The following is a 14,756-nucleotide window of genomic DNA, read 5'->3' on the forward strand; positions in this document are numbered from 1 at the left end:
ATCACAAACACTTAAAAATTTCTGTATGCTGATAACCTTCAGAATCATTTTGTGTTATTCAGCTTTTTGTCACTGTGAGCAAAACACCTGACTAGAACAACTTAGAGGAGGAAAAGTTTGTTTGGGGCTCAAGGATTCAGAGGTCTCAGTCCATGGCCGGCCAACTCAATTGCTGTGGGTCTGAGATAAGGCAGAACATCATGGCAGAAGGGTATGGAGGAGCAAAGCTGCTCAGCTCATGGCCTCTGGGAAGCAGAGGGAGTAAGCAAGGAATCTCTAAAGGCATGTTCCCAGTGACCTACTTCTTCTAGCCACAATCTACCTGTTTACAATTATCACCCAGTACAGTAGTTATTAATTATTAATCTGTCAAATGAACTAATCCACCGATTAGGTTACAACTCTCATAATCTAATCATTTCACCTCCGCACTGTCTCACACATGTGCTCTTGGGAAACACCTCATCTAAACCATAGCACCTATCTACTTGGTATTTCAAAATATAGTTAATTATTGTCAACCAGAGTTATTCTACAGGTTTAAAGAACCTTACAAGCTATTCCTCTTTCCAACTGCACCCTTGTACCCATTAATAATCTTCTCTCCATCCACCCATCCCCAACTCTTCCCAGATCCTGGTAACCACTACTCTATTCTCTACTGCTAGGACGTCAACTTTTTAGCTTCCACACACAAACAAGAACATGTGGTATTTGTCTTTCTGTGCCCCAAGTCAGTCTTTTCAATTTAAGGCAGGAGGAAGTTAGACTGCACCAAATTATCTGCTGGTTTTTGAGACAAACAGCCATGATGCCATGTAAGAACCATATTTCCAAATATTGAATATTTGCAATGGGTTTCAAAGGGAGATAAAAACATGGAGACACACACATGCACAGAATGATCTTTATCTTCCTATGAATGACTGTATCGAGCTGTTTATTTCCTTGCCTTCTAAAGGAATCTAAAAATGTTCAAAACATATTTTCAAAGCATTATGCAGGCAAGGTATTGAGATTGCTCAGCCACATTCACAAATACTCTCAACATTTTTAAATGGTTCTTCCAAGCTGTCTTGAGGGATTGAACTAAATGAATGTTTTGGTAAATATAATACACTACTGGGTCCTAAAGCTCTTTATTTTGAGATTAAGGAGACCGAGAGAAAATATACTCAGAATAAATTTGGAAAACTGGAAGGAATAGGTGCTCTTAATAAGTTGGCTGATAGAGCGTAAAATCCCATCCAAAGAGCAGGAGCAACAGGGCTCTGCACTGTTATCCTCATTCAAATTCATGGAGGAATAAATCAACAGCATTTGAAGTGCCTGAGAGCAAGTGTGAACGTGACAAGCCCTGAAGGAATCATCGAAGGCATGAAGTCAGCTTTGTGTGGCAGGGTTGTTGAAATCCAGTTTACTTAGTTTTGATCCATTCAGAGGAGAGGAATGCGTGTGCGCGCACACACACACACACACACACTTTAAGCAGATTTTTTTTTTTTAGAATTTTTGTCAGATACTCGGGCACTTGGCTGCAACTGCTTCTGTTGGTCCACACGAGCCATCACGGTACTGTAGCTGGTGAACTGTTGGGTTGCAAACAACATGGGCAGATTGCTTCAGTGGTGTTGTCCTCCACTGTACCCCGTGAGTTCTCAGGGTTTAGACCTTGAAATCTTCCCCCTTTTTGTAAGTATGATGCTGCTGGGCGAAAGAAACCTTTCAGCTCCAGTTTAGAGGAATAAAGTTAAAACCCGGCGACACTCGTAAGGAATACAACTGTCCTCCCAGCTGAATTGTGCACACTCCTCCCCCGGAAATTCATATGTTGAAGCCCTAATGCCCCATGCCTCAGAATGTGTCTGGGGAGATAAAGTTTTAAAGAGGTAATTAAGTTACAGTGAGGAACTTGGGGTGGGCTCAAATCCAATCTGACAGGTGTCCTTACAAGAAGAGGTGATTAGACACACAGAGGGAGCTCAAGGGCACTGCATCTGAAGGAAAGGCTCTGTGAGAACACTACAAAAAGGTGGCCACCTGCAAGCTAAGGAGAGAGGCCTCAGAAGAAAACAGACCCGCTGACACCTAGCCTCCCAAACTATGAGAACTATGAGAAACTAAACTGTGAGAAAATAATTTCTGTTGCTCAAACCATCCATTCTGTGATATTTTGTTATAGCAGCACCAGCAAGTTAATACATGTTCCTGACCCTGCCTGCTATTTAGCATACATTTAGAATTGAATAGACTTCTTATATCTATGTAATAGGAGTTCAAAAATATTTGGGGAATGAATAAATGGCTATTCCTCTCCTTCATAGTTTCCTTATTTTCTAAATGAGGCATAGTCATCCTACCATCACAGGGTTGGAGTTGGAAGAGACTATAAAGAATTTAGAATGTTAGCAGGCAAATGGTAAACTCCATTAAAAAGTTTGTTCTTATGATTTATACTATGAAGCTTTATAATAGTTTTCATTTTTTGGTGGTTTTATAGGCAGCAATCCTTTAACAAGGCAGTGAGACATTTTCTTGAGTGCTGTATTTTACTTCATGCTGTTCCAAAAGGCCCTAGGCTATTTTTCTCTGAACTGGTTTGCCTATCAGAAAATCTCAGAAATCAGAATGGATGAAGTTGGTCCTGTTGCATCCGGCTCATTCTTTAATGGCTGGATTAGGTTGTTTTACAATTAGTCAGGCATGGGAGTGGAGGGTGGAAGGAGAGAACTGCTATTCTTTACCTTCCCCTGTCTCTCCCTCTTGGAATCGCTGTTAATGCATTTGACTCAGAGCCAGCAGGACTTGGACTTGGATGTACTTCAGACTGAGAAGGAGAGAGGCCAAGTTTCCACAACGAAGTTTTAAGTACAGTGAGCAAGAGAACATTCGTGAATTTTGTCTTAACAACTCTTCTGCTATGGACCAGATTTTACCTCTTGCTTAAAAATTGCCTTAGTTTCATGTGATAACCCTTAGCTATTCCCCTTTTCCTCAGAAATAATCTTCCATGGTATAAGACCCCAAGTAAAGGGCACAGGGCCAACTTTTCTGCTCTCTATATTTCATGATTATGAAGCCAGCCTGCTGCATGCTCCATTAATCTCTCAAACCATTCTCTCAGACTTGGGTTGTGCTGAAGGTGTTTCCAATTTTAACCTGTGTGCCTTCTGTGAGACTTTGTTATCAAACTATCCCGGAGTGCCCCAAGGCCATTTGGTGTCCCTTGTGTCTGTTCCATTTCCTCACTGCATTATTATTAATTTGGGGTTTTCTTGTTGATCATATATGCATTTGCCCATATCTTACGTCCCCTATAGGTCGGGAGCTTGTGGAGAGCTTGCTGGGTATTGGTTGTGCTTCCTGTAACCTGTACCCAGATATGAGTATAGAGTGCTTCATGACGAAATGATGGGATGGGAGCAACTGGTCCCCTGTCCATCTCCACCTTCCATCCTGTCTGTAGTACTTTTTTCTTTATTTTCTCTCTTAGAGTATTTTTTCCTGAGTAGTGTGGTACATCAAAACTGACAATTATGCCATTGAAAGGGAAGGCAGATAATAAGAATGTTTAAAAATTTTTAATTTTGAAATGCTGTGCACTACCAGAAATAGCAAACCTGGCAGGCTTAGCTATTAGGGGTGAGGAACACACCACGAAAAGGATGTGTGAGTTCACAGCAGTGGCTGTACAAGGGAAAGTTAAAACAGAAACCAGTGAAGAAAGAGAAATACAGGCATTTTTCCCAACCAGCTAGCACCCTGAAAGCAAAGGGTACCAGCCTAGAGAGTTGTGAACAGGGTCAGGAAAAAAGTGAATGCAGAAGAAATATAGTAAGTACACCAGCCTTTTGGCCTTTCCCTCTGTAAAAGATGCTCTGCCCTGAAACCCACTGATTGCCCCCAGGACTTGAAACACACAGGTGATTGTGAGCTCCAGAACAGAGGGCCGGCTTCCCCAGAACCCCTTTCTAGGCAACTGGAACTTCCTCCAATGGCCTAACATCTTTTTTTTTTAATGTGATTTTATTAGAATCTTCAAACCATAGAATATTAGAGCTGTGAGTTTGGAGATTTTCTTGAGAGTCTAAAATCCCCTTTTTACAAGTGCCCAGTAACACAAGGTGATGTGAAAATGGGTGATTGCCTACATATAATAGCTAGAGCTTATTTATCTTGTATTTGTTTTCAAGTAAGCTTTTTATTAAGGTACAACATACTCAGATGAAAATGCACAAACCATGAGCATACATCTCACTTGTTTCACAAAATGAAGACACTGAACCAGGTAACTAGAACTCAGATTACAAATAGAAAATTCGCAGCACCTTAGAACCCCTCACTGTGCATCCTTCCCCTCCCCAGCTAGGGTAACAGCTATTGTGATTTCTAATAGGACAGACCAATTTCACCTGTTTTCAAACTTACATAAATGATGCATACAGTAAGATTTATTTTATGCTTTTCTCCTGTCACTCAACAATATGTCTGTGAGATTCATTCATGTTGTTTGCATGTGAAAATAGTTTGTACATTTCTGTTGTTGTCATATAATATTCCATTGGATGAATACACTACAATATTCGATTTCTTTATCGATTATACTGTTATGGATCTATGGGTAGTTTCCAGTTTGGGGTTATCATGCATATTTCCTTGAACATTCTAGTGAATTTTTGTTGTTGTTTAAATATGTATGTATGATTTCTGTTTAATATATATCTCAGAGTGGGGTTCCTGGGTCACAAAATATGCGTATGTGCAACTTTAATAGGTAAGTTCAAACAGTTTTACAGTGGTTAGACAAATCAGTGGTGCACACCTGAAATCCCCATGACTCAGAAGGCTGAGGCAAGACCATCTCAAGTTTGAGGCCAGCCTCAGAAACTTAGTGAGACCCTGTCTCAAAAACAAAAAGAAAGAATTGAGGGTATATTCACAGTGTCACTGGGTTTAATCCCTAGTACCCCCATCCCCCACCACTGCTGAAAGAAACTCCAGGAAAAAAATATGGGCCAAGGACCAATCTCAAAGAACTCAACATGGGACACAAATAGGTCACAACTCAGTACTGAAATGTTTGACAGTAATGTGAAATGTTGGCTTAATGTGTGTTAAATGTTGGTGCTAACTGTTAAATACAAACAGTCCCTAAGTACAGAGAAGAGAGAGAAGGCAGAACATAGGTGCTGCGGGTGGGGGAAGCTTCAGAAAAGAAATGAAACTGCTGCTGGGCCCCTAAGGGTAAGATGTTTGCAGGTGGAAAAATCTAGAAGAATATGTCATAGCATTTTCAGTCATGTGCATTCATGTATAACACTAAACAAATATTTTAACATTGACAATGACCTAAATTTCCAGCTTCATCACATACGATCAGAAACACACAGTACGTGGACCAGCTCACTAAGTGTTTCAGAGAGTTAGTCCCACTCTTTGATATTTCAGACTGTTCTCTTATCTCTTGAGATGGCTGTTTCTTTAGTTGTTTATACCCAAAGAGTGAAATATGCTTTGAAATTAGGGGAGGTTTAAAACACAATTTGTAGAGTGGAGAAATGGATTCAACAAAATGTACTTTCTACTTCTGATTTCAAAATATTGAAATAAATCTATTTTTTGTAGTCAATTAAAAGAAATGTTATACAATTAAGTATCACTAGAAAGGTCTTTATGCTTTACTTAGTGGGTATCTTTTTTTATCTGTTAAGTAGGAAATATGACAGAGAATGCAGATTGCATTCAAATATTAACTTTCACATTTTGTCTTTAGAAACCAAAGCCTTGGATAACATCTCCCATTAAGAAACTATATCTCTCAGCCTTGTTTGTAACTTAGTGAACCCATGCAACTGAGTTTGGGCCAAAGTGATATAGATACAAGTTTACTTTGAAACCTACTTAAAAGGCAGTGGGTGAAGTTTTCTTGCTCATTCATTCCTGTAGCCTAAGATATGGCTGAAATTCCAGCAGCCACCTTGGACTGCTGTGATCTTTTGAATGAAAGCATAAAAGCAAAGCAAGAAAATAGATCACAAAAATGGAAACATTTGTGCAACTGCCTTGGACTGTTGATCTTCAGTTGTCTTTTACATAATAAATCTTTGTGAATTTCAACTATTGCCAATGACTCATTATGTTCACAGCTGAACACAGCTCCCCACTGATGCAGATAGTAGAAATATAAAATTCATAGTTTCCCAGTCTGCAGATGAAGGCCAATCAGCGAGTCCTGATGTGTTTCCCTCTCCACGGGTTTCCCAATGGAGAATCCCATGGGAATTGCACCTTCCCCCACACATGGCTTCCTGCACTACTCACAAATGTCACTATTGATTTAGTTCTACTTATTTCCCCTTCTCTCAGTTCTGGATTGCTCTCTCCTTACATAAAGATCACAAACTCTGTTATGACCGCCATATCAGAGACATCCTTGGCAGAAAAGGATTGAGGCACCTTGAGGAGATTCATGATTATGCTAGCTCAATGTTCCTAAGGCCAAGGACCAAGCTCAAAGAACTCAACATGAGTTGAGTGAGAAAACCATTTTCCTCTAGAAAGCCCACGTGTCAGATTGTATTTTCCAAAAGTGGCCATGAGAATATCTCTGGTCCCACATGAACTTCCAGAAATTTTTCATTTCCCCCACCAAGATTGGAGACCTCCCTTTGAACCTTGGGAGTTCTTTGTGACCATCCCAATCGATAAAGGATACCAGAAAAGATCCTATGTGGCTTTTCAAGACTGGATCATGAAAGGCCATAAAATTTCTGTCTGATGCTTCCTCTAACTCTGAGTTGCCATGTAATAAGTATGCTGCTTAAAATCACCATGCTGGGAATACCACACAGACATATAAAGAGATGTCTCAATACCTAGATGCTCCAGTCCTGCAGCCACTTTGGGTTTGGTAGCCTAGATGCCAGACATAGAAATAAGAAAGTTCTCAAGACAATCAGAATTCTAGCCACTGTCTGACATGAGATCCTGAGCAAGAACTACTTAGCTGAATGCAGTTAATACTCAAAACTGTGAGATATAATAATAACATGTATTATGGTTTAGACATGAGGTATCCCCTGAAAGTAATGTATGAAACAATGCATGAAAGTTTAGAGGTGAAATGATTGGTTTATGAGATCAATGCATCCATCCACTTGAATGGATTTGCTGTGTGGTAACCTGTAGGCAGGTAGGGTATGGCTGGAGGAGGTAGGTCACTGGGGGCATACCTCAGGTCAGGGTTCTCAGATGCTTTCATTTCTGCCCCCCATTCCATGCTTAGATCCATACAGAAATGTGTCCAGTAGGTGGTCCTTCCCATTGCACTTGACCTCCTCCTGTAACAGAAATTTAACTACCCATGAGACAACCTGGAAAGTCTCAAGCTGCTTTAGAAGCTGGAGTTCTGTCACTTCCCTGTGACTTATACTTCTTGGTCTTAGCTTAGAGCTCTGGACCCATATATCCAGCCAGTTTTCACCTCCACAAGTAACCTTTAAGCTACTTAAGACACCTTCCTTGCTTCTTGTAAACTTCTGATTCTCTAAGTACTAAGTGTTGTTTGGGGGATGAATGTGGGGGTAGGTTATTAATGTCTTCCTGAGCCCCACAGAGATGCTACAAGTGTGAGGAAATTATGAAGTCAAAACTTTGCAGAGAAGTCTTCAGTGGGACATAACATAACAGAAGGTTAAAAACAAGATATAAAATTAGAATTGTGATTATGTAAAATAAACATAAAACAGTTTGCAAGGAAATATCTCCTGATAGAAAAATTATATTTAAAGGGTGATTTTTCTGCCTGATTTTCACAATATTTTATATTAAAAATGGAATTAAATTGTTTTTATATAATGCACTTGAAAACTTCTAAAGAGGAAAGTGGAGTTTTATGGCTGAAGGAAGATAGAGATACTAATGAAGGAGGCATACTGGCTTCCTAGAGAAAGGGCTTACCACTAAGGTCATACTTAAATTGTCAAGAACCCTCCCCCTAGCCAAAACAAAATAAAATGTATTCTATTTAATGCCCAGTCCACCTGCTTGAGCTTAGATAGTTCAGTTGATCTGTTAGCCAGTTTATCCAAAGCAACCAACATTCATTGTTCACAGAACATTCAGTTTTTCTCTTCCCCTTTTCTCCTTTCTCTCATAAATACTGTATTTGCTTTGGTTCATTGATAGTCCATGGATCATTTCCTTTATAAGGTCAACTTGAAAGCAAAAACTAATTAAAAATCTCTGAGTAACTTCTTTGACTTTTTGTTTAGTATAGAAATAAAAACAAACCTTCAATGACTCATTTTTCTAGCATCAAAAATAGAAGTTAGTCACCAATATTTATTTTATTTCTTATTTCTTTTCTACACTAACATTCTGATGTAGCTTCTCATTTCCCCTTGAATATGAACTACATCTGCCTTATCTTTATCCATCATGAGGTTATTTTTTGTGTTTTTTTGTTGTTTATAATAGAATTAATATCGATCATACAATGCAAAGTCTGAGAAGATATGAACAGATTGGAATATAGAAATATAATTTGTAAAAAACATCAGAAGCAGACATAAGTATTCTCTGCAGAGGGCTCTGTAATGAGGCAATAGCTAGGGGATGTTCCTCCTGGTGTAAAGAATGTGTTGCAGCATCTCTAAGGACTTACATGGGGCCTTGCTCAGATTGAGAAGAAAGTGGACTTACACTGCTTGCCAAGGTTGGAGCTGCCTTGAGATAGTCTGGGGTGAATGCAGATACTAAGGCAAGAGGTTTGTGGGGAAGCCAGGACACAGACAGATCTGATAGAAGGTAATGGTCCTCAAGCTTGCAGAAAAGTAGACATGCCTGGGAAGGTCAATCAGCAAGTCCTGATGTGTTTCCCTCTCCACCGGTTTCCCAGTGGAGAATCCCATGGGAATTGCACCTTCCCCCACAGAGAGGCTGTGGATCTGGGAAATGCACAGCTAGCTCAGATGAAAGCCTTGGTGGCTTTATTTAAGAATCCAAGCTTCAAATTCTCCCACTTCTCTGTACTCCACAGAGCCAACACAAGTATCATTTTGAAAATTTCATAAATTTTGGATATTTACACTTTTTAAGTGTCTTCTTTCTTCAACAAGCTTGTAACACCTACCAAAGCACAGAACAAAGATACATACCTGTGGCTTCCACAATATAAAGACTATATTTATCACATATATTTATTTTTAATTATATATTTTCACATATATCTAATATATCTTAATATATTTTTTGATTACATATTATACTTAATACATAATTTAATATATTTAATCAATGTGCTCTTTTTAGTCAAATATTATTTAGGGAAGAAATGGAAACCACTATTTCTAGCACCTACTATGTGCCAAATATGTACTAGTTTCTTTCCTATGATTTATCTCAGAAATTGATATAAAAACCAGGCATTTTTGACAGTATTACCCTTAGACAAGTAAGGCTGGAGAAACCCTGGCTCTGTGTTTAGAAGTTTACCTTAAATCCTTCTCCAGCCATGACCCACCCAGTACAAAGGGTCAAGCAGAAAAAACCACCAGGACCTGCACCCCTTCTCTTACTAGATATGTTCTGAGTCCAGTGACTTCAGAATCCTTTGCCTTAATGATAGTGAGTCTTATTTTAGGACCTTCCTGGGCTCTTCACTCCTAGGGGCAGGCTTTGACTGAATAGTAGCCTATAGGTCACTCCTTAGGACAGCGACCAGTTGAGGGAAAGATGAATAGAACTTGGACTTGCCATATGCTTTCTTGTGAAGTCCCTGGGGTTTGGGATAGAGAAGAAGAGGGCAGGGACCAGATTAGGGTAGGACACTAGTCTCCCCTTGTACTCTGCATGGGGCTGCATGTATTAGGAGTAGTTCTGAGTTTGTTTTTACTTCCTCCATTTTACAGAAGAAAAAAGCTGAATCTTAGGGAGATCAAGCATCTTGTATAAGTTTCATACCTAAAAAGTGGAAAATAAAAGATTTTTACTCACCACTTGGTCTAGTAAGAATCAAAGTAACTGATAATGATGATGAAATGGGCTATTCAGAAAGCTATTAGTCAAATGTAGCTTTTAGAATGATCTACCTTTCTAATTGTTTTTGCTGATAAAGAGGATAAATACTAGCAGTGTTGCTGAAAAAGAGAAATACTGCGTTTCACTAAAGACCCCTACAGATAAGACTACCGAAGATGAGAAAGCCTTTTTCAGTCTTCCACCTTCATGTATTTGAATATGAATTTATAAATCGGGAGCTGATAGTCAATGAACAGGAATGTCACTACCTACCTATACAGTACACATTCAACTATCAAATTAAAAAGAATCATATATGCTGTACAAAGAACCTTATTATCAGGATAAAACAAAAGCTTTGCAGTTGGGATTTAGGTTATGTAAGACCAGCCACTCATTTTATGATAAAGATGTCAAGGCCCACAGAGGATAAGCTAATTGTTTAGCTTAAATAATAAGTACCATGAAATTGAACCTTGACTTCAGAGGTACACTATAACTAGTCTGTACTAACTTGAAAGAGACAATATTTAAATTTTCAGGAGGTTTTCAAGTCAGCTGACCATGATCAGAGTATTTATACCACAGGAATTGGCAAACTCTACAAATCAGGGCTTTCCTCTTCTACCCACGGAGAACTGGTTGTTCAACTTTCACCAGCACACCATCAGCCAAGTTGTTTTTTTTTCCTCCTATGTCTTGAGAGATTGAACATTAGGTTTCTTGGACTTGAATTTTTTTCTCTGTTCTTATCAGTTACTCTGTTTGTTTGTCACTCCGTAGGGCACAGTACCCACAACATCTGCCAGATTTTCGTTCTGCAACCTTCAGACTTCCCAATTCAACTACCTGCTTGATCCCTCTAATCAGGTGTCTCAGAGTCAGCTGGAACATACCCTAGGTAAAATGAAACCCTTGATTCCTGATTGCTTCCTGTAGCTTGCCCTTGCTTCTACAGGTATTTGCCCTGGTATACTGGAAGGTATAGTAGATTATCCCCATCTTTTCCTCATATTGTGTGTTGAATTGTGTGCCCCACATTCATAAATACCTGTGAATGTGACCTTATTAGGAAACAGGGTCTTCCAAATGCAAGCAAGATAAGCTTATATTGGAGTAGGGTAGATCCTTAATCCAATAGAACTGGTGTCCTTAAGAAGGGGAGAAGAGAGACAAAAACAGTTACATGGAGAGAATTCTATACAATGACAGAGGAAGAAATTGGAATGATATATATACAAGATAAAGGATGTTGGATTTCCAGCAACTACAAGAAGCTGAGAGAAAGGCATAGAACATATTCTCCCCTATGGCTTTGGTGGGAGCAGGGGAGAGAATAGCTCTGCTGATAGCTTGGTCTCTAAAACTGTTAAGAGAATAAATTTGTATTGTTTTTAAAATACCCAGTTTGTGGTGATTTGTTACAGGAACCCCAGAAACTAATATACCTCACAACCCTCACCCCTCCATGTTCAATCCACCAAAAGGGATTGTCAATTATGGCTCGAAATAGAACTCTAATATATCTACTTCTCTGCTGTCACATAAATTCAGGTCACCCTCATCTCTAGCTTGGACTGCAATTTTCTAACTGATCTAGACTTGACCCCACCAATCCATTCTGAAAGACCCATAAAAACATTAGGTCATGTTACCTCCTGCTTAAAAAATGGATTTTTATTACTCCCAGTATTACATTCAAATATCTTAACATGGTTTTCAAGATGCTATCAGACCTTTGAAATCTCACTTTAGAAAATCAAATTCTCCCTGACCCTTTGGGATCCAGGTACATTGGTCTTTTTTTTTTTTCTTCACCTTCAGTTTCTCCTCTTCCTTCTTTCTTCCACTTCCCCAAATTTAGCAAATTCCTTTCCATTTTAGCACCTTTTCAGGAAGTACTTATACTCTATAACTCCTCCTACTACTGTTCTAACCAGCTCCTTCTTAACTTTATCTCTATGAATTCCCTCCTTCCACCATAAAAAGTATCTCCCTTTCCAGAGCTGTCTACAGTGGGAATTTGCCATTCCCATATCTAGAAATGGAGTCTGATTTTCCTCAATTTGAATTTAGGCTGGCTTCCTAACTTACTTGTAACAAAAGAACTTGCTGAACGTTTTGCTGTGTGACATCCTAGATTAGGCTCCCAAAGTTACAAAGCTTTCACTTAATTTTCTTGAGATACTTGATCTGGGGGAACATGGCCACTATGTAAGAAATTCAACTACCCTCAGACCACCAGGCTGGAGATACCACGTATGGATGCTAGAGTTGACAGCCCCATCTGAACTCAGTCTTTCAGCCATTCCTAACACCAAACTTGTGAATCTTTGTATCCTCTATGTCATCCAGTCCACCAGCTGAGTCCCACTGAGTGATTTTAGTCACTCCAAAGAGTAGAAGAACTGCCCAGCCACACCCTGCCTGAATTTTTGATTCACAGTGTCCATTAGACATAATTCAACAGGTATTGTTTTAAACTATGAAATGTTGGGATAATTTGTAATGTAGCAATGAGGACATCTCTATAGTAGTTATTCACATCTCACAAACATTCACTCATTGTTCTGACATCTCTGTGAGATCAGAAGCTCTGTGAAAGCAGGTATTATGTCTATCTTGATTATGATACTATCTCAAGCAGCTAAAATAGGATTTGCTATGTTGTAGGTGCTCAATAACAAAAAGTCCTAAAGTTTCAGTATAGCAAAGTTGGGCTACTTAAAGCACAAAGACTTCTGGGATACCCTACGTTGTATGAAGGAAAAAATGAGCTCTTTCAGTTCTGGCCACTTGAAATGAAATCTGACATTTGCAATTTCAGTCACAAAGAAATAACTTGGAACTAATTTCTTCCATGCTTCTAAACTGACCAGTCTTATTCAGAATCTTCTACTGAGATGACAAAATGTATTATAAGTTATATTAATATCTTTCAGGAGCTGAAGTAATTTGATACAATAAAGGTCAGAATGTAGCTTCATATGAAAGCTGAAAAGACTATGATTTAAGGGAGACTATCCAATATCAACAAGACACGTACTCTTGTTTTTTCACCATCAATTTTAATAAACTCATTAACCCATGTGATGATGTTTCTGCCAGTAAATATTATAGAAACTTACAATAGTTAAACTGCCCCACATTCACCTTAAACAAAATAGAATGGGAAGTATCAGCCTCATTTACATAATTGTTTTGGATTCCCTAGACAGAAATAATTTTCAGGGTTGTCTTGTCCGGACATAATCTGCAATTCAAACTAGAGGTTTCAGAATTTTTTCATTCAGTTTCGTTGTGATAAGAATCCAACCTGTCTCTTCAGGTTAAATCTTGCCTGAAATGTTTTACACATATCCTGGTCTTTTGTTGCAAGATGATTCTGACCAATCTAAAATTAGAGTGTGAAAACACTATCTCTTTATTTCTTCCACACCCATCCCTGAGATGTGAAAATGCCACCAACCAGATTTTCTTCTCATCTATGCCCTAATGTATTTTCTTGTATAGTCATTTTATATTGATGGCTCTACACATACGACAATTCAACTTTACATTTTTTGACTTTATGATGTTGTGAAAGTACCAACACCCCCATTCTGTTTCTCACTTTCAGTATAGTATTCAATAACTTAAATGAGATACTCAATACTTCATTATGACTTTGTCCAACTAAAGGATAATGTAAGAGTTTTGAGCCCAATTAAGGCAGGCTAGACTAAGCTGTGATGAATAATAGGTCATGTATATTAAACACATTTTTTCATTTATAATATTTTCAACTTAAAATAGGTCTATTGGGACATAAGTCAAGGAGTATCTATATAGTTGCTTAATAAATACAAAATTAAATTACTTAATAAAGGATGCTCAAAATGGATCATATAATTACAAACTGATTACTTTGATTTCCCCTTCAAAGTATATGCATCACCTCAGATATTTAACTTCTTACATTCTAAAAACAGTCTATAGTTGTAAAATAGCTTGCATACAATTCATTTGAACTTTCTAAGAATTATTTCTCAGAGGTAGTTTTAATTATTGTATAAAGTCAGGATGGGTTAAGCTATGCTGCATTAACAAGTATCTCTCAAATATCAGTTAATTATTTATCACTTATGTTACATGGTGTTTGGGGGCCTAAAGGACGGGGGGGCTGTCTATAACTCTTATAATCACTTAGGGACCTAAGTCTGATAGAGGTTCTGTATTGGGATATGTTTCCAAGATCATGAAAACAGGAAACAGGGTTGCTGCCAAACTGTGCACTGGCTCTTGATGTTTCTACCTGGAAGTACTACATACCTAATTTTCTCACACTTTATTAGCCAGAGAAGGCACATGGCAGTGCCAATTTTCAAAGGTTGTAAAGCTTTTAAAGCCTTCCAGAAGCCTGGGGAAAAAAAGAGACAAGAATTGGGATATTTTGCAGTGCTTTAATGAACATCATAAATTAGAAAGTGACTTACGGCCTCACAATCATTTGTTGAAGGCGAACAAAAATTCCAGAATTTTTTACTCTTACCTGTAAGAGGATAATCTACTGACCATGTATTTCCCAATGTCCAGTAGAAGGCAATTAAAATAAAGGAAACTGCCAGATAAATATAATCATTTTTGAGATAAACAGTTGATCTGTGTTTGTATAAGAAAATTGTTGCTATGATTTGGATGAGGTTTGTTCCTTCTAAAACCTATGTTGAAACTCAATTCCCATTGAAGCAGCATTG

This window comes from Marmota monax, unplaced genomic scaffold (genome assembly GCF_021218885.2).
Source record: "Marmota monax isolate L192 unplaced genomic scaffold, Marmota_monax_Labrador192_F-V1.1 WCK01_AAM20220418_F8-fsc00005, whole genome shotgun sequence".
Taxonomy (NCBI): Eukaryota; Metazoa; Chordata; class Mammalia; order Rodentia; family Sciuridae; genus Marmota; species Marmota monax.